The following is a 22,973-nucleotide window of genomic DNA, read 5'->3' as shown; positions in this document are numbered from 1 at the left end:
TTGCTATTCTAAAAATTAAAATATGTTTACATGTTGGTAAATTCTACCCAGCAAGGTTTTCTCTGCCATCAGTATTACCTGAAAATATCTGCTTCATTGAAAGCAGTGGATATTGACATACAAATCATGCTATTCTTTGAAAATAAAAAATTAGCAAACTTTCACCGAAAAAAAACCCCAGATTTTGTTAATAAATGAGCCTGGTTTGTTTCTGGCATACAATTTCCTTTACCTACCTATTGTGGGCCCTCTAAAACCTTCTTACCCAGTTACTGAATAAACAACCATTTTTACAAAGGCTCTGGTAATTGTTGGCAGAAGAGGCTGAAGATATGATCTTAGTGAGATGGTGGCCATGACATAAGAAAGGATGAGTCAGAGCAGGAATTTTGTAAACACTCTGAAGACCAGACCTTGCCACACTGCTGCCAGCCCCCAGACTGTGTCCTGAAGCCATGAAGATGTGAGAGGAGCAAATTCTTAGACTCGACTAAAGGGAAACCTGTGGGTGCGATCACAGGCCCGCTCTGTAATGATCTGTGTGTTCTCAGCTAAGTTACTCTGGGTAAGCCAACTCCCTGGTTTCCTCATCTGGAAGACCTTGGAAAGTCATCACATTTTGAACACCACCTCAAAACATTTCAGTAGAGTTGGAAACACTGAGCACATTCTATAAATTGACATAAATTTGTTAATTTCTAAAATATTTGTCCAGTTGCACAGATCTGCCTTTGGTTTACTGAATGAGTCACAACTACATAGAGAGGTAAAAGTGGTGAAGTCTGAGAATATTTGTGCTAATAGGTAGTCCTAAGTGTTTGCAGGATATTTTTTGGTAAACAGAGACTTTATAACTATCTGATTGTAGGTGAGTTATTTACCTCTGTGTAATAAATTATTTTCTGTTTTGTACATGTGGAGGGGAAATATAAATTTGAATCTTATGCCTAGGAATTCTTAGTTGGCTTTGCTAGAACTAATACTCAGATAAATGGGTTTAGAATTAAGCGCCTTTGGACCACACGTTGCTGTCTTCTGAAGCATTTGCATCAACTGGGATTTTAGTGAAATGAGGGGCTTCGGGGCATTTTTTTGTCATGTTTGGCGGTCTATCAAAGAACAAAAATTCTTTACCTTGAACAAGGAGGAATTCAAGGGAGGCATAGAGATCAAAGAGGAGTGAACATACCAACTTTATTGTTTCAGGGGGACACATGGCTGGAGTCTATACTTCAAAACTAGTTTTACTTAAGTATTCTGCAGTAAGATAGATTATAAATATTTAAAAAGTTGTTTAGTATTATTAAGTATTTTCTTTGTAAAGGAACTCGAATAGAATACCATGCGCAGTCCTCTACTGGGAAAATAAATTCAAAACATTGAAGTTGCACAAATTGTTTTAAGGCCATTTCTTAAGGGCAGCTGAATCTGTACCTTCTACCTGGTTATAATAACATTTTAATAAATTATTCAAGTAGAACTCAAAAGTCTAGAACTTACTCTAAGAAATTACCCAATTCCTTTTACATTTTTTTGCTCATAGACAGGATTTATTATAATACACATAAAAAGATTGTTTTGATTTTAAATCAGTATCAAAAATTGTAACCTGAAAAATGTGAGTATTGTAACATAAATATGGAAATTATGGAAAGGAGAATTCTTTGTAATTTGCTTTAAAAACCACACTCCTCTCACCTCATCTCTGTGTCACAACTTGAGGCCTACTTCCAGTCCATCTAACCATATTCATCATGACTTTCTTCGAGCTTTGCCACTACTGTGACTTTAACCTAATGTTTTCTTCTTCTTTTTTAAGTAGAAAGTGATTCTCTTTTCTTAAAGATCAGCTTTATAATAGGGATTCAATAAGCCTCATGGTGCAGTGAGTGGGTTCTGCCTTGGAATGCATGGTGCAAGTCTGAGGCTCTTCTCTTGTGTTAGTCATGGAACCACAGGGGGTTTGTTAGCCTCCCACAGCCAATGTTCTCAATTAAATGAAAACAGTATCATCCTTACAGAACTGTTTAGATCAAGGATTAAATGGGAATTTGTTATTGTTACCAATAAATATCACAGCATTGGACACTTAGAAAACTCTTAGTAACTAAACTTTTATTATCAGGTTTGTTTCCAGTGTTGATCTCCATATAAATTTCATTGAAAATAAGTATTTAGTAAGGAATCCCAGAAAGAATAAAGAATTGTGCTGCGAGGTTTGCCATTGCTAAGTGTTACTTCAGGCAAATCATTGATCTCTCTGTGCCTCAACTGAAAGTGGGATAGTAACAGCCACCTAAACTGGTTGTTGTAACTGATAAGTCAGTCAATTACATTTAATATTTTTGAAGTATTTAGATGAGTGATCGGCACATAACATCTGTTAAATAAAGTACATACAATGATGCAGATTATTAGTAGCACAGAATTGGTAACGTTACTCATCTTGTTAACTTTCTGGGTTGCTAGGAAATCTTCCACTATCTAATCCCTTCTAGACAATCACATTTCTAAATAAATCCTACATTTCCATTTATTTCATTTAGAAAGACCATCTTGGAAGTTTTCTGCTTTGGAAAAATACAAAGTTGACGTCAACAAAGTGCTGTCGTCACTGTCTTCATCAATAATAAATGCAGGAAGGGGAAAGTCATGCTTATTTTTCGCTTTGCTATTGTCACTGGCCAAAATATCATTCTTTCCATGACATTCAATATTGCTGTTCTGTTCAATGGGTGGCATTCATAAATCTCAATGATTTAATTTGGGAAATGGCTCCTGGGATCAGAACATGTTAAGAATAATTGACATTGAATAACCGTGAACCTTCTTAAAGCTGTATATTTAGAGCTTTGAGATATTCACTCTAATGGATTTTGCATGGTAGGTCCTTTGCAGGAATCTGTTTCAAATGGACTTTTCTGCCCAATTTCTCTATCGTTTACATTGCTTTTTGTTAGACACAAACATACCACCACCAAACAGAGCTTTCTCATTAACGTGTTTCTAGAATGTCAAGTATGACAGTTTCTATTCTAAAAATGTGTAATGTTTCTGGATTAATTTTAGTAAACTGTGGGAATATGAACATTCTCTACATCAAATTATGTGGCTTAAAATCTATTAGAATTCTTTCTTCTCTGGCAGCACATCCCCTTCTCACCCCCACCTCCGCCCCGAATAGGTGCCTTATAATTGCTGTGGAGTTTTCCCCCTGAAGGAACTAGCATTCTAGTTTGTTGTCAGGATTTTTCCTTTAACTTCACATCTTAGGTCCACTTTTTTTTTTTTTAAATCTTGTGCTTATCTACATTTTTTTGTGTAGCACTTGGGAAATGGCAGGTGATTCTGTTGACTACTGATTAAGTGGCAGCATTTTGTTTTCACCTATGCCCATTCCAACTCCATGGAATGCTTTTTTTTTTTTAAATCCATGATGTTTTCCTTTCATCCTTTACTAATTTAACACATTTGCTAGAAGTGAAGTTTTGGGTCTGTTGATCTCTGTAGTATGCTGAAATAAGTTTCACTCTGTGACAGCTGTGAAAATATGTTCCACTTGTGTTAAGTAATCTGAAATATTTTATTTGGATATTTACATTCTTTATAACAATGGATTATTATTCCACTTATGACTTTTTTTTCCACTTATGACTTTGTCATGAGTTGATACAATGGATAATTCTTGATCAAGCTTGTGGAAGATGGTATACTATAAAGTCAAAAGAATTCTGAACTTTAGAAATCTGTGGTACAAAGTTTACAAATGTCTGTAACTTTAGTACTTACATCCACATACCTCTGAAGTTGTATTTATGATTTATCTGCAAAAGAAGAGATAAAATGCTTGGACATTTACTGTGGTTGAAACTATAATGTTGGGCACACACAAGAGAAGTTCAGTGTATGCCAGACCTGCTTGTTGAGGTCGTTTGGGAACTAAACCAGTAGAATAAAAGCTCCTTTATCTCTATCATACCAGGTCTTTCTCTGACACTCTGCCATTCAAAAAAGAAGATGGTAGCATGACTGACTTTATAGTAATTATTTGATTCAGAATAGTGTATTTTAAAAATTATGGGCTTAGATTGGCCAGTGTTATAACCATTATTCTAGATCATTTTAGGTTATGTCTACTTCACAAAAAAATGGAGATTGGCTTATTGTGTGCTCTTAAATGTCACTTGAGATTACAAGGCAGTTGAATTTTCTTTAACAGCATATCTTCATGGAAGTGATCTACTGCTCTGTCAATAATTAGCTTTCTGACCATAAAGTATTTAGCCTTGTCTAGACCTCAAATGCTTTAAAGCATAAATGAATTGGAACAGATTATCTTAGTTGGCTCTTTCTACTTCTACAACTTTAGGACTTGATGAAAAAAATGTAGTCCATGCTGAGAGCTTTTGGTCCAAGTTCCTGATGTGCTTGCTTCACGTTGTGTCAGGGTGAAATTCCTTCTTGAATCTGAAAGTAACCTCTTCTTTAGCCCATCAGAAATGGACTTCCTAAACATGTATTTTGAGTCACGCTACTCTTTTCTAGAGCATTCCAATATGTGGGCAAGCACCTGGAAGGATCCAGAATGTCTACAGATACCTGTGGCCATTTGATATGTTAACAGAAACAAGGATTTTTTAAAAAAAGAGATCCATGAAGTTTCTGCTTTCTGGTCTCACTATTACAGCATTTGATGTTTAACCTTTAAATTCCCATGCACTTAGCTTTATACAAATATGCTTAATGGTTATTAAGTTTCTCTGTCAACTACTAGTTATAGACACAGAAAGAGAATGAAAATCACATCAAACTAGGCAAACACAAATCTTTGTAGTGTTTCAAAACATCTGCTATTGGCTGTTGATGGCTGAACAAAGGGTCAGACCACTTTGTTCAAACCTTTGCTCCATAAACTACCAATGTGTATCCTAACTTCTTAGATCTTAGGTTTTTGATTGTGCTTGTCTTTAATGTTAGTTATCATTATCAAATGCAGTAATCTTTTGTAATGTGTTTAGGTTTTATATATGTTAGGTAGTTTGGTCAGTGTAGCTGCATTCTCAATTTACTTTGGGTTAAAGATGCCTATGAAGGAAGCCATGAACATAATGCTATTTTAAAATAAGATTGAATAGTAAGAGGGTCAGAGTGAGCAGTGCTCTCCTGAGTTAGGCACACAATAGTGTGCTCTGGCTATGTCTCATCATTTCAATGCTATTCAGAAAACTTGCAAAGGAGGAAAAATAGTTTTTCAGTAGCAATTAAGTGAACACAAGTGAGAATACCTATTGCAAAGTAGGCTTATAATTTCTTGTTTTCTCTCCTTGTGGGGGTTATAAAGATGGATGACTAAAACTTCATCTAGGTACATTATATTTAGCATCAAGGTTACTCTGAAATATTGGTAGACAATAACTCTGTTTCATTTTGAAGAAAATATTCCCTGGGAATTAGATTTCATAGCTTGCTTCCATTACTCAAAACCAAATGAAATTTAATCTTATTTCTTCCTGTTCTTGTCTAAGGAAGGATAAGAACCAACTGGTGACTAGCATCTGAAATATTCTTTCACATTCTTAAGCCATTTACTTAAGCTTCTATTCCATGACTTTAAATGATATCAATTTCAACATATGTAAAAGACACTTGTTTTTCTTTTGTCACCAACTCTATCTCCAGTACAGTATAATTTTGAAGTACTTTAAAAGGCTGAATGGCAAAATATAAATGCCCTAGTGAATGTATTGGTAATTATTGGCTATAAAATTTGTATATAATTTGGTCCCTTTTTATTAAACAACTACAAAATATTTATGGAAATTTTAGGTGTTATTGATATGACAGGATTAAGATGTAACAGTAAGATAAGAATGACTTTTGATTACATACAGGGAGGATATAGTGAAAATGCTAACCTATTTTTTTCTGTATAAATGCATTATCCTCATTGGATTTTCATTATGTCATGATTTTAGTTATCACCACTTTGCATATGAACATAGTAAGGCATAACAAGCTAAGTAACTTGTGTGAAGCAGGACTAAAACTTAGATTTTAGCAAAGCAAGTGGATCTTCATGCAGTTTTATTAGCCCTAGCTGTCCAATTTTTTTCCAGTATCTGAGGGAACTTCATCAAGTTCAGGGAAAGTGTAATAAAAAGATAAGCTTATTTTGGTGTAAAATAAGTTTGTGATAAATGCAACATTTCATAAAACACATAATTGCACAATAATTACAGACACATGTAAACACTTGTAATAGAATCATCACAAAAAGTAGATATTTTCATTGTCTTATGTTTCTTTTTGATGTTGTTTCTGTACTAATTCTTAATGTGAGATCTACCTGTTTAACAAAATTTGAGGTGCACAATATCATAGTATTCCAGGCTACTTTTGAGTCCTAGGATGTTGGTCCATAGACTAAAGTTTCTGTAAACAGAAAAAACCCTTTCACCCACCCACTCCAGAACTTTCCAAAAGTTTGTATTCAGTGATCCTGTGAACTAATTCTGATTTTGTTGGATGGAATATGAGTTCACTTAGGCCTGATGTCTTTATTCTTAAGAACTAAAAAATGCTCTTAACAATGGATGACACATAGAAAGTTTCATTTGTAACTAAGGAAGTCATTTAAAATTTGTTAATATTATTAGGTTCAAGATTATACATGTGGCTATAAATGATGAAAGTTAAATTTTGGAAATGATGTTAGGGAGAAAGGAATTGGGAATAATTTCTGGAAAGAAGGTAATGAGCCTGTTAATCTTTATTTGGACACATTTTTTACAATAAGGATCGTTGGAAGGAAACCATTAGCCTTCTATTTACATTAAGTTAAAAGCCTGCAGCGAGTGAAAGTAATGCTAATGGACTATTTTATGCATCCTCATGAAACTAGTCCATAAAAAGAGACTTGTGAGAGAAAATATTATACTTTTTATTGTGTAGTTAAATTTGTAGCAAAATACCTATAGTGAAATGCCCTATAGCAGAGACTTGTTGAGGAGAAAAGTAGAAATGTTTGCTTTTCAATATTGGTTAAGAATCTGATGGTGTGTCCAGAGTCTTGTCATGCCTTACTCATTTGTAAGCTGAAAGTTGAATTCATTACAATGCAGTGCCTGGGAGATTGCATCCATGCTAACAACACAGTTTAGTCATTATAAGTATGTGTAACTGAGAAATTGCTCTAAGTGATCCTTTACCTTTAAAGTTCTATGACTTACTTTGTTCGGTACTGGGATTGACAAAACTGGAAATTCACAAAATGTATTTGTAAAAAGTTGATATAAAATTTGTAAATTTATAATGTAAACTGTAATCATCAGTTATCTTGAAAATTATAAAAGCAATGATAATTTTTGTATGTTGCTATAGGTTATAACATGTCAATTTTAACTTAATACCTATTTTCAATGCAAAATCTATATGTGTAACAAGGTAGGATAGCATTATTCACCATTTGAACTTTGAACTTTTTATAATCTTCTTTTAATAATTATTAAGGAATTATATATCAGGATGCTTCAGGAATTTATGGAAAATGACGTTAAAATATACATTTATTTTGGTGCAAAAATATCTTGTGATCCCTGCAATTTTTCATAATGCACAAAAGATTCTATGAACCTTTTAAAGGCCTTTCTATGCATCATTTCAAAGAATTTTTGCATCAAACCACATTTATATATGAATACTGTTTGCCAGAAATCTTTTGAAATACTCACAGATGTAGAGGAAGCTTCCTTTAAATAAATGAGATATTTTCTATTCAACTGTATACGTTATAAATTGGATAATAGTTTTTTTTACAGCTTAATTTAGATAAGCCTGCACAGTTATGTTCTCTAAAGTATCAACACTCTTTTGGTGCATTTAATCTCAATGTGTTTCTGTGTCAAAGCTTAAATTATGTATAAAGTTTTATAATGTGTTTTTAAAGATTTAGTTTATTTGAAAGGCGAAGGGACAGAGTAGAGGAGTGAGAGAGAATCCATCATCCACTGTTTGTTCTCCAAATGGCCATGATGTTGACCCTGGACTGGGCTGAAACTGGGAACCTGGAACTCCACCTAGGTCTTTCATGTGGGTGGCAAGGATTCAAGACCAGGGCTACCTTTCATTGCCTTCTCAGGCTGTTGAGCAGGGAACTGGGTTGAAAGCAGTGTAGCTGGGATTTCAATGGGCAAATCACAGGTTGTGATTTAAACTGTTGTACTATCTAAAACTGGTCCCTAATACTATATCTTTTAAAAGAAATATATTATAGTGATGTATCAAAAATGAATGAGTGAGTCTCACTTCAATGAGTCCTTGTTAGACTTTTCTTGATTCATCTCCTGGGGTGCACATTCAAATCATCAGACTCAGATTGTTAGGTAGAGGGGAAGTCCCGCTTTTATGAGATGATTATGGTTGTTGTATAGAAAAGCTCCCCAAGTGACCCTTCTATGAACCCTGTTTCTGAGGCTCAGTGTTTTGTACTTAACTAAAATCTCCCAGGATGTTGCATTTGTAAGTGATTTTATCATACCTACTATTAAGGATCACTAGCACATACTTTTCATAGTGAACAGTGATTTTATTCAACAACTATCATAAAGATTGAACACACATTGAACACCTATTAAAATCTGTTGTGTTGGTTGTGTGCACGTGAAGAATTAAGCAGTGTATCGTTTTAACTTACTTTATTCCTTGAGACATTACATATTTCTTTGTGGGAGTACAGAGGCAAATGCCAGCTGCTTCCAGGAACCACAGCTGCATTTTATTATAAAGTTTGAACTAACTCAGATATAAAGGAGACTTCCTTCTGTGAAGGGGAAAAGATTTACGTTCTAGTGAAGCATATACATGGAAGTTAACTTTATACATTAATGATCGTAATGGAATGGACTGACTTTGGAAATTGTATCCTGCAGGCCACCTTGCTGACTTTAAAATTTATTCCTTTAACTACCAGTAAAAGGAAATCTTTCTGTCATGAAATCTCACTGCATTGCTCTATGTGAAATTTAATTTTTCAATTTTAATTTTTAAAAATCTATTTATTTGAGAAGTGAAAAGTGGAGAGACAGAAACCTTTCATCCACCAGCTTACTCCTTAAATGCCTACAAAGGCAAAAGTTGACATTGGCTGAAGCTTGGATCCTGAGGTTTAGTCCAGCTGAAATTCAGTCGTGGCTGACAGGCAGAGTCCCACACCCTTGAGCCATCACTTGCTGCCTCCACGATTTGCATTAACAAGAAGCTGGGTTGAAAATAAAGAAGGACTTGAACTCAGGCACTCAGAAATTAAACATGATCTAAGTAATGTTTTAACTGTTGTGTCCAATGCACACCCCTGGAATTTAAAATCTTAAAACAAGATTGTGTAAGCAAGTGTGTAAATGTTATTAATAGCCCATCAGTCTTTAGTTGGCCTATGGAGCTCATGCAAATACAGGATAGGTGCTTTGGTTCATGGTGTTTTTCTGAAGCGTACACAGTATGCCTGCTTTATACCTTAGCCAGCTAGAAACATCCCTTTATATTACTCTAAATCACAACAAAGAGTTAATGAGTGTTTGCTGTGCTGTCTTTTGTCAGATATGGACAATGTAAAACATAGTTGTCACCCAAGGACCTGACATTCTAGATGGGAGGGTCGGACTTGGGTGGTGGTGCCGGGGAGCATTGCACACTCAAATGATAATATTGGCCTAAATGAGCGAGTGAGTATTTGCATTAAAAAAATGTGGTAGGAGCTTTAAAGAGGGGAAAAAGAGAAAAGTCATGTATGAATACAGTGCTATGCCATATTGAAAGGAATAATTTGGAGAAAGTACAAAATGGACAGATGATTGGTGGGGGAACAGGGGAATATTGACTGGGAGGCAACCTCCATGCGCTTATGCCCCTAAATAAATCACATGGTCAGGACCACCATTTGTAGAGAACACTGTCCGTTTTTGGATGGTGAATGGTGTTACAGATCCCTGCAAGCAGGCAGTGTTCCTGTTCTCATTTTGCATATGAGGAAATGAAAACCAATTGTTGATGATTTTCCTCGTGGTCTTCTGCCTACAGAAGATATAGGATATTTAAAAGCCAAATATGCATAAGTATTTTTTATGATTTACCCTCAAAACATGACTTTCAGTTAGGTGGAAAATAGCATCCACTGGACTTTTGCTTCAATATTGGCATTTTGAAAGTGCAGCACTGCACATTGGGATGTGCAAGAGCTCCATTTGATCCCATGTGTGGCAAAGAATGGTTGGTGCTACCATCAGTATCTGTCTGTCTTAGAGCGAAACGGCAGCTGCTGGCTTAACTTTAAATCAGTCGTCTAATAGGTCAAATTAGAAAGTGCGATCCCTGCAGTTACTTGTTTTCAGGGCAACTGCTTTTTTTTTGACCAGAGAATGCCTTGACTATGCCAAAGCCCCTAGTGTGAAATATTGAAAGGGACTGCAGGGTGTGGCCTTTAATACCTAAATTGGGGTCACTGATTTTATCTTGAATGCAACTATTGTGTGGCTTTAACTAGTTTTACTTAGTGTTAAAACTCTGGCAAATTGCATCATATTCTCTAAAATAGACACCAAAGCTACTTCTTAATTGCACATATATACATGTAACTGTTTAGTTCTTTAGCATAAAGCTGCAGGCAGTTCCTAAGAGGAAGGTGTTGCCCTTTCAGGAAATGTGGAAACGAAAAAGCCAGTGATAGGACTGTTGAGTTTGTTGGAATGATGTGTGTTCTCTTTGTCAGTGTCAGTCATGCTTTCTTAGTAGTTCAAATATATATAATATGTGTATTTTTCTTTATAGAAGAGTTTACATTACATGGATATTCAATTTATTGGAACAAGGAGATAATAAAGCTCTGGAGACAGTATGCATTCATTGCCCAATGTTTGAAAAAAAAAAAAGCTGGCTCAAAGCCACCCTCCAAAGATGTAAATTTGTTTTTCCTAATTATTAAATGTTTTGTACACTTACTAAAATAATCTTTATTTGAATTCATGAAAATGTAGATTTTTTTCATATAGTAGCTGATTTTAACATCATAACTCCCAGGGGAAATTGGTAATTTTGAGTGGAAGCTAAACGCAGTTTCTCATCCAAGTAGTCAGTGTTATGACCTGCTTTCACTGTGTGTGATTACATTTCCTTTCGTGACCCTAACACAAGTATACATGCGAAATAGAAAGGAGAATTCTTGTCATTTCAAGAGTGCTCCATAGAATACTGCTCAGCCATTGCAAAGAATAAATGACACCATTTGCAACCAAATGGACCCAACTAGAAGACCATTATGCTCAGTGAAGTAAGTTATTGCAGAAGAACAAATGCCATATGTTATCTCTGATACAAGGCAAACTTTATGTATTATATGATCAATAGTCCTTTCAGTACTGTTTTTTGCTGCAGCTCATGAGTTTTGATTTCTTCAAAATAATTTCTTTTCTCTTATTAAATTCTTCATTGACTCATACATCATACAGTAGCATCATTTTCTCCAGGAAGGTTTATTTTTTTCATTTCTTGATCTACACATTAGTTATTCAGTAGCATTTTATTGTTGTAATTTTTTAAACTTTATTTCTGTTGTTGACTTTGTTTCATGGCTTTGCATGTAAGAGAATGTATAGTAACTATGTTGTAGAGACTATTGAAACCAGATGTGAAAATGCAATGCAGTGTGCATCTCTACTTCCAAATCAAAAGTGGACTCCCAATAAAACTATTGAATATATCTTGGTAATAGGATGCTGGAATCTATGCCATTTTCTGTACCTGCAAAGTCAGGATACATTTAAGTAACAGAATGATGAAGTCAATGACTGTTTGTGAAGGACTATATTATTGTAATAATATGGAGGAAATCAGTGGGAGGGAGGGAATTTGGGCAGGGAATAAGGGATATCTCAGAGCCAGACTGCATCATAAAATTAAAAATAAAATAGGGTCAAGCACCATAGCCTAGCAGCTAAAGTCCTCGCTTTGCATGTGCCGGGATTCTATAAGGGTGCAGATTCTAATTCTGGCAGCCCAGCTTCCCAACTAGCTCCATGTTTGTGGCCTGGGAAGTCAGTGGAGGATGTCGCAAAGCCTGAGGACCCTGCACCTACGTGGGAGACATTGCAGTTGCTTGGGGAGTGAACCATTGGAAAGAAGATCTTCCTCTCTGTCTCTCTTCCTCTCTCTGTCTCTTTATATATCTGACTTTGTAGTAAAAACGAATCCTAAAAAAATAAAGTAGAAAAAAATCTATATTTAGAAAACAGCTGTTTATTAATTGTTCATTATGTAGGAAAATTTAACTCGGGAAAATTAGCTATTTTATCTACTATCAAAGAGCAGGAAAGTGAGGCACATGGGTTAGCCTGTCTGATCCTAGCACCCATACTCTAATTACTGGTAAACATTATAGCACTATGGCGTGGTGTTAAGTTACTTAAATTTTTTGCATGGGTCTAAGTTTCAAGATTGCCGTCTTCCTGGTCACGTGGATTTTACACTTGCATGATCCTGAGATACTAAGAGAACTTCTTGGAATCCCAGTTTCCTTGTGACAAAATGGAGATGCTACCTATTAATAAGATTACCATGACATTGTTTGAAAATGTTTGCAAGCATGACAGATCTGACATGTTGCCATTTTGTTATGGCCTTTTCTCAACAATTTAGGAATTCTGTTTCCATCGGCAATCTTTTTCTTTATGGCTTTCGAAAATGAAGCTAAATGAAAACATACACACACACCCTGCCTTTCACATCCAGTTAATTGCTTGAAATGGAGATTCAAATCTAAGTCATAAATTACAGCTGTTTATGTTTCTTTTTCAACATATGAAATATTAAAAAAAATCAAGGTGAAAAATATACTTAGGTTTTATATCCCTTTCTACTGTGTAATTTTTTAATAATCCATAATTACAAAATTTTTACGGCTTTTGGAAAAAGCTCCAAATTACCAGGATGTAATTATCCAGTGATTTAGAGCAGTTAGAACTAAACTTGCTTTGATTTTATTGACTTTTCTGGTGAGTACTTAAAAGAGGAAGAACATTAAGATGTTTGTTTATATATCCAACTGGATTTTATATGGTTGATCATTTCTTTTACAACTTGGAATTCCCTACTTCCACTATCTTTGCAATTTCTTTCCAAATTCACCTTTAAGATAAAGCTTAGTTCTTTTAAAAACTGGGCTACCAAATGTGACGTGCTTGTTATATAAGGCAAGCTTTTATTTTAAGAGTTTATTAGCGTTATAGTTGAGGGGCTGGTTCCATGGCATAATAAGCTAAGCCTTCGCCTGCAGGTTGCTCAACTTCTGATCCAGCTCCCTGTTTATGGCCTGGAAAGCAGCAGAGGATGGCTCCAGTCTTGGGCATCTGAACTAGCATGGGAAAGTCGGAAAAAGCTCTTGGCTTAGCCTCAGCTCAGCTCCAGCCAATGTGGCCATTTTGGGAGTGAACCAGTGGATGGAAGATCTATCTCTTTCTCTCTGGAACTCTATCTTTCAAATAAAATGTATCTATATATATATATATATAAAGAATCATAGTTGAATTAACTTTTAAAGATTACTGAACTAGTTTTTTTTAACTGCTAAACAAGAAATGAAAATGCTTAGTAACAGTATTCACTCAAATAGCTTTTAAAAATTTCCAGCAGATTGTTGGTTTGGTCATATTATTTTGTCATGTTTGTTTCAGATGCTGGAACACTTCACAGAATATTTTTAGCTCGAATTAATAATCACATGAAATTTATATGTAACATGAAATGCTATTGCGGTGGCCTTTAATTGCAATTATAATTGGTTCTTACGCACAATCGTTTGAAAGATGGTTTCAGTTCTGTGCTCTCTTTCTCAAGAAAACACTTTATTTTCTAACATGAATACTTTCTTATTATGAATCAGATACTTACCTGATAAAACAAACAAAAAAGTGAAAATGTCTAAAAGAAAAATTTGTTGTAACCTTTTCTAAGGTTACTAATGTTAAGGTTACTAATGTTAATATGTTTGAATCCTTCAAAAACTTATACTCAAGAAAATATTTGCAATATTATATAGAATTTTTATGGGATAATTTTCCTTCTTTTTCACAAACAAACTTAGATCAATATATGTATATACAACATATGTACTAATCATAATATGTATAATGCATTTAATAATTCTTAGTTTGCTCTATCTGTTTAATCATCTTTATTAATAAGATTAATGATGTATTTGTTTTAATATTTACATGGCATAATCATCTCTTAATGTATCATTCATCATTTATGTGCATTCAACATGACTTAAGTTTTTGCTACTCTAAAGAAGTTTCAATTAATTTCTTATGACCATATGCTTGCTATTAGTGATTTATAGGCCTGATTTCTAAGTGCATCCAGTTGGAATTATGTACATTTTTATTAATGTATTTGCCTTACTGTTTTCTAAAATTTATAAACCAACAATATGTGAATACTTACTCATTTCCACTCAACCATCTTAGTAGTTCATGGATGAGTGGAAACTAAGAGTTCTGATTACCTTGAGCTGCTCTTCTAGGACTGCTAGAGATGGTTGTATTTCCTCTTGTGAGAATTTTCTGTTCAACCATTTACCAGTTTTTAAAAAAATACTTCTACTGAATTTCATGGATAAGCAATGGGTTATGTAATAATGCATGCATATGCTTGCATGATAGTGTTTGCACTATTACATAACCCACTGCATTTTCACAAGGCGAACTGACATACAAAATCACGTTACGCGTTTCCTACAACTTCTTTCCTTGGGCAGTTCCTAGGTTCTGTCTCCCCAGAAGTAACGACTAATGTGACTGATCCTTTCGCCTGTTTTAAACTTATTGTAGGTAGAACTAGATAGTAATAGTCTTTTTTTTTTTAACCTGGATTCTTTTAGAAGCTCTACTTGGTGTACAAAATAGCACATTGTCATACACAGAAAGCAACACATTTATTTTCACCTTGTTCTAGATTTCATTGTCTGAATACATCACAATGTTTAATTAATCTTTGTTACCGTGGACTAAACCACCTCATAATTAACAGATTTAAGGTTTAAGCATGCTTTAAATGACTAAGCCTTTATTATAGCTTGAAGGTGGGTGAGGATGACCAATACATACGTGGGCTTACTCAGATCTACGAGCAGCTGAGGAGGTATCTCAGATGATGACTGAGCTCTCAAGAGACTGGAAGCCAGCTATTCTGTTGGTTGAGAATAGCCTGGTTTCAGAGGCATCTGATGGGACAAGCTGGCCCTTCTTATAGCTATTTTGTTTTCTAGAAATTGAGACCAGCTGTTCAAAGGATGGTGACAAGATTCTGAAAGAAAGAGAAAAGATTGTGAAGCCTCTTTAGGCTTCTCTTGGGATTAGTATACATACCAATACTCTGGCTCCAAGATGGAAAAATCTCACCTATATGGAAGAAATGGGTGAACAGACATTGTCCCATGATGAAAAAATGCAAAATCACAATGAAATGGGCATGAATACAGGAGGGTGGCGATTTGGGGAAATCTTCACATTCAATTGAGTAAATATTTGCAATCCATCTACATGTCATTTTTTACTGACAGATATTTGGATTATTTTTTGATTATATTCATTACTGCTATCATAAACTAGTTTGTGCATGCCATTCTGTGAGCATGTTTATGCATTTCTACTAAATATATAAGAAGGTACTTCAAGAAAGCTCATGGAAAATTGAACTACAATAAATTTGGAGCAAAAAATGCAATCCATACATATGAGGGGTCTTCAAAAAGCTTGTAAAAATGAGCATTATATAAAAATCTATATATGGATTTTTTGTTCTTTTTACACCAATGTAAACTTATAAAATTGCATTTGTTTTGATAAACTTTTTGACTGATCTTCCTACGTATGGATGGAATTTCTGTGTCATGATCTGGGTAATAAGCTTTGGTAGGTTTCACAGTTTTTTGTTGTCTTTATATACCGTTTTGGTTGCTCTGTAGTTTCATCAGTACTTGAAATTATCAATATTTTTGTTCTAGACTTTTTAGAGAGAGAGTATAGTGATGGTGATAGTGTTCTTTTGTTTTAAACAGCTTTGCTGAGATATAGTGAATTTTAAATTTCCTGGCTTTAAAGTGTATAATAAATTTTCATTTATATGTATACCTGTGAAATTAATACACAGTAAATACAATGAACATCTTCATCAAATTTTATCTTAATGTTTTGTAATAATCTCTTTTACTCCTTCCATCTTCCCATTTTGGCAATATATGCTTTTATCACTGCAGTTTAAATTTTCTACATTTAGTTTAATTTTAAATTTTCTACAGTTTAGTTTAAATTTTTTTCCTGGGTTGGCTTCTCTCTTTTTCTCTTTTTCTTTATTTTGTATTTTTCATGAGACAGTTCCTTAGGCTCAGGAATTTTCCCTTCCATGCTCCCCTTACCTCCACTGTTTTTCCCCTATATCATAGCAACAGTATAGTCCTCCAAAAACAGTTATAAATGCATCATTTTGCTGTCTAAATGCATCCTGACATTTTAAGTATAGACAATGGTTTTATATGATAGCATCATCAGTATATGCATTTTTGTCTCAAAAGAGGTATAGTTTCTTTTTCTCAGAATAATTGTTTAGAAATTTTCAAGACTGTTACACATTTAAGTATTCAATTTTTGAAAGTATAACAGAAAGAAAGGGAGAGACAGACAGAAATCATTCATCCTTTGATTCACTCACCAGTTAGAAACATTGGCCAGCACTGATCTAAGCTAAAGTCAGGAACCAGAAACTTCATTTTGTTGTCCCACTTTGGAAGGGTACAAACACGTGGGTGACCCTTCCACTGCTTTTATCAGACCATTAGCAAGGAGCTGAAATGGAAGTGATTTAATCAGGATCCAATCTGGTACACATATGGAGTGCCAGCTACACGGCTGGCAGATTTATCCACTATACCACAATTCCAGCACCCATATTGTGAATTGTTTAAATATTTTGATCTTTTAATCTTTGGGTAGCAGTGTATTGTATAGATGTTATACAACTTGTTTATTCGTTGAATTATTGATGGCTATTTTGACTTTTTCCAGTTTGAGACTATTATAAATAAAGCTGCATTTGTGTTTAAGTCTTTATGTGAATATAATGTTTCTTTTCTTTTAGATGTAAATTTAACACTTACACAATCATAGTGGGACATGGGTTCCGACATATGAATTTTAAGGGAATATAAATGATCAATTTCAATAATCCAGATTTGCAGCAGAGACAGACTACCTTTACAATTGAGTTTTTATGGTTTTAGTATCTCAGTAGAGGTGAACAAAGTTAAAGGATCTCTTTGCTCTGTTTAAATGAAGGGCCCCAGCAGAGAAATAGAAAGAGAAATCAGTCTTCCACTGCCATTTGGCCCATTCTAGGGTCGTTATTCCTCAAGACAGTAGGGTTGTAGCCGATACAAACTGTTTAACCGCTGTTTTTACTTAGCACTTTAGTATCTTTTTGCATTTAAAAAATGTTCTTCCTCTCACTGAATTAAGCAATCTGTATTTTTTAAAGATTTATTTATATTTATTGGAGAGACAGATTTTACAAAAGGAAGGAGAGACAGAGAGAAAAATCTTCTATCTGCTGATTCATGGCTGTAATGGCTGGAGATGAGGCGATCCCAAGCCAGGAGCTTGTTCTGAGTCTCCCACATGGGTGCAGGATTCCAAGGATGAGGATCATCCTCTGCTGCTTTCCCAGGCCTTAAAAGTAGGGAGCTGGATGGAAAGTGAAGCAGTTGGTACATGAACTGGTGCCCAAATCAGAAGTCGGCACTGCAAGGTAGAGGATTAGCCAGTTGAGCCATTACGCTGTCCTGAAGTTAGTAATACATTTAAAGGCACAGTTTTTGTCAGTTTGGAAGATGCTGAGTACTTGCCAGATGAAACATGTTCAGATGATTTATTTGTTCTTCTGCAAGCTCATGTTATGGGTGTGATTTTATTTTGTCAGATTTCTGAATGGGGAGGCTAGAATGCCATGACCAAAGGCATTCCTGGTATCTCCTGAGGTCTGTGAGAGGATCACAGAGAGAATGAGTACTAAGTTAAGAAGTGTTTTCTTTGGGCCAAAGTAGAGGTTGTAGGGTTCAATTGGAGGAGAGGCATAATGTGCTGATAGAGACAATAGAATACAGATGATAAGAGTCAGCCATCTCATCCTACATGTTAGGACAGCGTAGTGAGAGTAAAAGCAGCCTCCCCTGGGAAGGAGGCTTTGGAAGTAAGCAGTGTGTAAACACAGGTTGCCACAGGGGTAGAAGTTGAAAGACTTGGCACTTTATTTGATGTGAGGGGTTAGAACTTCAATAGAAGTCTAAAAGAAGCAATGTCTTATGGGGGAGAAAAGATGATGAGCTCTCTTTTAGATCCATTACTATAACTCAGTTTATCAGATCTTATTTTTACCACTTCTCTCATTTGCCAAAAAAAGAGACAGGCTGTTTTTGGAAGCAAATTTTTTCTTTAGATACACTTCCAGGTTGTGAATTACGAATTAGAGTGTTGCTTTTATCTGATGGGGAAGTAATGGAATACATCACTCACACATTGTATATGTTCCCTTCAGGAGCTGAACATTTTTGGTATAATTTTTATGACTGCAGACTTAAGAATGAACTCTTGTAAAAATATTACACAAGCTAATTTAGGTTTGATTTAAGCCTTATGGTTTGTATGTTTAGAACAAAAGTGCAGACAGTATCTGGTTAAAACTAACAACCCTGAGTTTGTTCAGGAGACCCACTTAACTGGCAACTGTGGCAACTCAGTTGGCTGTTTGAGTACTTGGGACTGGATAAAGTGGATGCCAAGATGAATAGGAAAACATGTATAATAATGAATTCATTTCAAGTTATGGATATGTGATCACTGATATATTACTTTCCTCATATATTACACTTTCATATAAAACCCAAATGAAAAGAATAAAATAATAATCCAGAGTATGATAAGACACTTTGGGGCAGGCAGTTGACATAACAGCTAAGCCAAGCTTAGCTGATGCTCACATCCCAATGTGAGTGCCAGGGTATGAATACTGACTCTACTTTCCATTCCAGTTTCCTGCCACTGCACACTCCTGAAGGTAGCAGGGGGTGGCTCAAGGATTTGGGCCCCTGCCCTCCAAGCGGGAGTGCTGCATTGAGTTCCCAGATCTTGTTTTTGACCTGGCCCAGTCCTGGCTGTTGTGAGCATTTGGAGAGTAAGCCAGAAATTAGAAGGTCTTTGTCTCTCTTTCGCTCTTTATCCCCTCACTCTTTCTCCACCTATGCGTTTATTTCCAAGGCAGAGTGACATAGAGAGAGGAAGAAACAGAGAAAGAAATCTTCCACCCACTGATCGGTTTCCCAAAAGGCCGCAAATGCCAAGGCTAGGTCAGGCTGAAACCAGGTCTCAGGAACTCCATCTTGGTCTCCACCCAGGAGTGACAGGGACTCAAGTACTTGGGCCATCTTCTGTTGCTTTTTCAGGCACATTAGCAGGGAGCTGGATTGGAAGTACAGTGGCTTAGACTTGAAATGGTGCTCATATGGATGCTGATGCTGCAGGAAGCATCTTAATGACTGTGCCACAACACTGGCCCTACAAATGAATTTTTTTAAAGGCTCTTGCCTTGCTTTCAAGAAACACACCTCTGGGATTTAAAGGCTTTGGATTGGTGAACTCCTTTGTTGGGAACCCTAAACAAAGACTTCCCTAAAATAGAGGTTATCTGCCTTGGTTGGAGGATTAACCCAGATATCAAGGCCACTGCTAAACTCAACCATAGTCTGAGATATTGTTCACTTTATCTTTCTTTTCCTGAAATTTTCTTATAAACAAAGATTTTTTTTTTGTTTTAAAATAAAATCCTCGTGTAAAGCACAAAGAGAAAAACAAGGAAACAATTCAAAATTACAAAACTCTTCCATCCATTTCTTTTAATTTCTTTTACTTTTATGAAGTACAAAAGATTACATTTCTTAGTTGTAATGACGGTTAATCATAAATTCTGGGATGGATCAAGCACATTTTTCTAAATTTTTAAATTGTTTTCTAGTCAAAGGAAATAATTCAAATGATGTTTGAATGCAGAACTATCAGAATAAAGTACAAAATTATTTTGTTACTTATTCTAATTCATTTTCTGACCACAGAGCCCTCCCTGGTACCTCTACTGTAGTTCCATAGATGCAGAAAATACACAACATGGTTATCCAGAAAATGATATTTAAGTTAGTCAGCCCTGCTATTCAGAAACTGCGTGAATTTGTTCAACTGATTAAATGTGTCTCAGATTGATTACATAATGAAGAGTTATATCAATCTCATGGTTTGATGAATTTGAAATTGAATGACTTAATTATGCTAATAAGAACAATGTTCTTAGTGTTTATATTTATAATTGTTAGCTATTTTAGTAAATGTTTGCTGGATAAATGACTAAATTCATTGATGGTGAACGATGGCCAATGTTCAAAGCAATCTATTAGGCAAATATATCAAAGGAAATGAAATCAACATCTGAAAGAATTATTTGCATTCCCATGCACTCCCAGTTCAATGCACAATTACTAGGATATGAAATCAGCTTAGATGCCTACCAGCTAATAACTGGATAAAGAAAATGTGGTATGAATACACAATGAAATATTATTCAATCATAAAAAGAATGAAATCTTGATATTTGCCAAAAATTGATGCAAGTGGAAATCATTACATTAAGTGAATTGATACTGGTAGCAAAATATTGTTTTCTGTTATTTATGGTAGTTAATGTATTTAAATAGAAGAAAAATTATAGAAACGCCAGATACTGTGGTATGTAGTTGTAAGTATTACTTCACTGAATCGTACTAGGTAAACAACAATATACTTTCATTACATTTACTAAAAAAGAAAAAAAAAAAGAAATGCAGAGGTGGCAATAGTGAAAGCTTTTGGGGTACTAATAATGCAATGTTATCTTTCTTTTTTTCTTTAGTTTTTATTTTAAATGATGTTTACATAGTTGATCATGGTGGGAAGGATCAAGGGTTAGGGAAAAGTAGGTGTGACCATTGTTTCCAAATTTTCTGTTTCTTCTTCCTGCATATGGGGGAAAGTAGGGATAAGGAGAGAGGCCATATCCAGCCTCGCAACAACCTTAGTACTCAGGGATGGAGAACAGCCACCCGATATCAACCCAGGGTCCCAATGTGATATACACTTCGAGGGTTTGCTGAATGCTGCTGGGATAACAGTCACTACAACACCACACTGTTGTGTCCACTACGTTTCTGTGTCTGTCAGTCTCCAGGTACCCCACTGCTGTTGTTCTAGAACATGCTCTTTCTGTTTCACACTGGCTAACATTTCTCCATCTGTTTAAACGTGTCCTTACCCTATTCAGCCATCTTGATTTCGAATTCTTAGCTCTTAGCTGTAGGCTTCTAGGAGACAGGAAATATTTAGGGAATGAAAAAGCAGTAGTATTTCTTTCTCTCAGATAAACAAGTTAAAAAGTTTTTTTAAAAGGGTAAGTATTTAAAAATAGCATGTTGGACCTGACATGATGACTGAATGGCTCAATGGGTAAGTCTTTATTGCAAGTGCCAGGATCCCAAATGGGCACTGATTTATTTCCTGGCTGCTTCACTTCCCACCCAACTTCCTTCTTATGGCCTGAGAAAGCAATAGATGATAGCCCAAAGCCTTGGGACCCTGAACCTATGTGGGAGACCAGAAAGAAACCCCTGGTTCCTGACTTCAGATTGGCTCAGCTCTGGCCATTGTGGCCATTTAAGGAATGAACCAGTGAACGGAAGATCTTTCTTTCTGTCTCTCCTTCTTTCTGTAAATCTGCGTATCCAATAATAACAACAACAACAACAACAGCAACAATTACAAGAGCAGAATGCTTGAAAAAAAAAACATTTCCAAAATAATAAGCAGGATCTAGTTTTTCTATTATATTTTATTAATTACACACATGCACATAGAATAGTGACTTTTGAAAATATGTTCCCTGTGATGACTTGACAAAAACGTAGTAAATGGCAGATCTTGGATTCTAAACGAAATCTTGGGCTTCAAGCAATCACCCAGTACTCTTTCCTGAAAATAGTTCAGAGAAATAGCAGAGATGAAGGCAAAAACAATCAGAGCAGGGAACCAGGGAAAACAAGGGCTAGCCTTTCATAAAGTAAAATTTAAATGGTGTGGGATTGGGTCTTATAGAATGCATAAAACAGGATTAACAAATTTGTGGCAGTAAGAATGGAAATTAGTACATAAAGTGAAGGTTCCCCTCTGACCACATTCTTCTATGTGGGACTGTGGAGATAACACAGAGCCAATGACAATTGGCAATGATTATCAGAGAAATATGTATTGATTTCCTTAACTATAGTAAGGCTGGTGTGGAATCACTATCCATTTGGTCAGCTTAACACATTCTAAAGTAATGACTTGGAATGATTGTCAGGCAAGGTTCTGCAGTGTGGTGCAGAAGACAAGTCGCTAATTTTTTGTCTTTGTTCTTATACACCTGTAACAACACCCTTCAGATTTGGACACTTGTGAAGAATAGACACATGCTTGAAACATATAATAGAATAACAGAGTTAAGATCATGACTCTAGTACTGTGGTTGTTGAGGGCTGCTCTCTACTTCCCATTGCTGCGTTGCTGTGTCTTTACCTGGCATAAGGTGGAGGCAAGGAAAGGAACATGCTACTTCACACTCTGAGAACCATACTGCAATCCGTGAAGGTTATGTACTCAGACTCACTCACCTGTCAAATATTATATCAGTTAATACTACCACACTGTAATTAAGATTCAACATACAATTTTGGAAGATCACATTCAGATTACGGCAACATCCAAGAAGATGGTTTCAAAACTACTCTTCCATTATGCTATTTATCTTAGGCTGGGTCCCAG

General features: G+C 35.4%; 1 protein-coding gene across 1 annotated transcript in view; it reads left to right on the top strand.

The window, feature by feature from the left end:
• Positions 1-22,973, top strand: part of MOXD1 (monooxygenase DBH like 1) — a 96,693-nt gene that overhangs the window by 43,114 nt on the left and 30,606 nt on the right. The gene's annotated exons all lie outside the window — the stretch shown is intronic.

Source organism: Ochotona curzoniae, unplaced genomic scaffold (genome assembly GCF_017591425.1).
Source record: "Ochotona curzoniae isolate NIBS_2020 unplaced genomic scaffold, NIBS_Ocur_1.0 scaffold_3890, whole genome shotgun sequence".
NCBI classification, from domain to species: Eukaryota; Metazoa; Chordata; class Mammalia; order Lagomorpha; family Ochotonidae; genus Ochotona; species Ochotona curzoniae.
This window is presented reverse-complemented; position numbering and strand designations above follow the sequence as displayed.